This window comes from Rhinolophus ferrumequinum, chromosome 3, assembly GCF_004115265.2.
Source record: "Rhinolophus ferrumequinum isolate MPI-CBG mRhiFer1 chromosome 3, mRhiFer1_v1.p, whole genome shotgun sequence".
Classification (NCBI taxonomy): Eukaryota; Metazoa; Chordata; class Mammalia; order Chiroptera; family Rhinolophidae; genus Rhinolophus; species Rhinolophus ferrumequinum.
Window position 1 is genome coordinate 28,215,796 of NC_046286.1, and position 2,513 is coordinate 28,218,308.

The window sequence follows — 2,513 nt, forward strand, 5'->3', positions numbered from 1 at the left end:
AAGCAAGAAAGGACCTACAACCATCTGCACTCTACCCAGCAGGCTGTCATTTAAAATCAAAGAAAGACGCAGGGAAACCAGGCTATGTGATGAAAGCAGCAGCTGAACCCTGCTGGGGCACCTCTCAGGGGCAAGTGCAGCCCCACTTCCACTAGCCTCCCTGCTCCCGCAGGAATCCCCACCACACCAGAAGCCCCGGAGAAAGGGTGGTGAGCCTCGGCTCCCCCAGCGCTGCCTCTGCTCTCACGGGCTGCCATCCATCTCAGAACTAGGAAAATAAACTATGCAGGGCTTACCCTTGCTCAGGGCCATGCAGAAACCTCTGATGCAGTGCCACACGGACACATGGCACCGGAAAAGCTCCCAGTGACTTGTGCTCTAACGCGGGGTGATTTATTACTCAGCCAAGTCCCAAGATGGCGCCGAGCTATGACGTAAACGAGAGCTCGGGAGAGCAATAGGGCGAGATTTGGAGGCGCCGGTGCTGCTGCCGGAGGGGAGGGACTCCCTACGAATCGCGAACGCAAAAATTAAAAAGGCCCTAGGTAGGCATTGTAAGGAAACTAGAGTGAAGTGAAAATAATAATAATAATAATAATAATAATCTAAGATGAAGGCAGCTCAGAATACCTGTAGGCAACTTAGAAGTTCAGAGGTGTTCTTTTTGTAGAACTTGCTTTCCAGCATGGGTGTCTCCACTTACTCTTATTTGTGTGGCCCGAAGGGGAAAAAAACAAAACAAAACAAAACAAAGAAACAACTGAACCCTTATGAAGAAGTGGACCAAGAAAAGTAGTCTGATTTAGTACAGTGCGTCTTGTCATTCAGAGGCCATGTTCAGACTTCCGAATCATTGTTCCAGGACCTGTAAGTGTAAACCCCCAAAGAGAAGAAGCAAAAGTTATACAGAAAACTGGTTTCCTCTCTTCAATCCAGAGAGAAGCTTAAAACCAAATGCAACAAGTGATGCTACAATTCCTTTGAAAATCCCTTTGCAAAGGAATAAGATACAAGTGTATCCCAGGTCCTTCAGCAGACCATGACATCAGAACAGATTTTCTATTTGGAGAGGTGGAACCGGCGGATGATTCTGGGACTGGGAGAGGATGGCTTTACAGAATATACTTCAAATATTTTTTACAAGGGAAACGGTTCCAGGAAGCCTTGGAAAGCATACTGTCACACCAGGGGAACTTAAAGAGAGAGATGACAATCCCCTCAGATCGGGCTACATGGAAAGCATCCAGCATATTCTAAAAGATGTCAGTGGAGTTCGAGCTCTTGAAAGCACTGCTCAACATGAGACCTTAAAGTATGTAGGTCTGCTGGACTGTGGGCTGAGTATTAGTTCAATGTGGTTTAATTGTGGTGGCCTACAAAGATGGATCCCCTGCCCACCCACACACATTTCATGAACACAGAATTCTGTTCCCAGTACTCGGCCAAAGTGGCTTCTTCGACTAGAAGAATATGCAAAGAAGGAAAAGAAACAGAATATTCAGAAACCAGATTAGGGCAAGACACAATTTGGGAACATTCAGTACTTTCTCACAGTTTGGGAAGATATATCAATGTTTATTATGACGGAACATGGAGGTACCACAGAATCTGAAAGCTACTACATTAGCACAAGCAGAAGTATTAATTTGTTGACATTTATTGCAACCTATAAGACTGAAAACCTGGAAAAGTTTAGATTTAAAGAACTGGACTTCAGCACATAAAAGACCAATTATGCTACCTCTGACTATGATTGACCTGAAGAAAAGGACAAGCAGGATTTGGCATAGCATTGGTGGCTCTTGGACCCCACCCCGTGGACCTTTCTGTGTCCTGGGCAGGATGCCTAGTCTTTGAACTGATATTGGAGGGTAGTGAGGCTTTGTGTGCCAAGCATTTCCCCAGGGTACAGCAGGAGGGCAGGGGTCAAGCACCCCTTAGGTGTATGTGGAGGGAAAACTCACATCAGGCAACTACTACTGCCAATGCAGTTTCCTAAAAGTTGTTTATATATTGGAGTTCTCTCTATATATACTTTTTGCAGAAAAAGCTTCCATTTAACATTTTTGAAAAATAAATATGTGATTCCTTAGCCTTGAGTAAATATTGCTCTCTGGAACATATTCACCATATCATTAGCAATACTCCTTGGTATACCACCAAATAACCCCCAAAAGTAGCCAGACCACAGCCTGAGACTTATAATTATAAATATTTTAGTAGTTGTATTCTGGTTTGAGACAATAAATCATTTCCGAAGAGAAAAGGTATCATTTGTGGAATTTTTCAGCTACAGGGAATAATAACACACAAGCTATTTTTTTTTGAACAACTTATAAAAATTATTTGTTGTCACTGGGTTTGGGAAACTTAAATAAATCCCCACTATAGCCCTGGGGTAATGTTCCTTGTTTGATCAGTGGGTTAGCATTTAAGTTACAGTTACTATCTTAAAATCACAGGGTGCTACAATTACTTTTTTCTTTTATTAGCCATCAATTATAAGGAATAAA

The 2,513-nt window shown here is 43.0% G+C and overlaps 1 pseudogene; it reads left to right on the forward strand.

Annotated features, from left to right (window-relative positions):
• The first annotated feature begins 685 nt into the window (after positions 1–685).
• LOC117020636 (mitochondrial genome maintenance exonuclease 1-like) lies at positions 686–1,514 on the forward strand (annotated as a pseudogene).
• Positions 1,515–2,513: the final 999 nt, after the last annotated feature.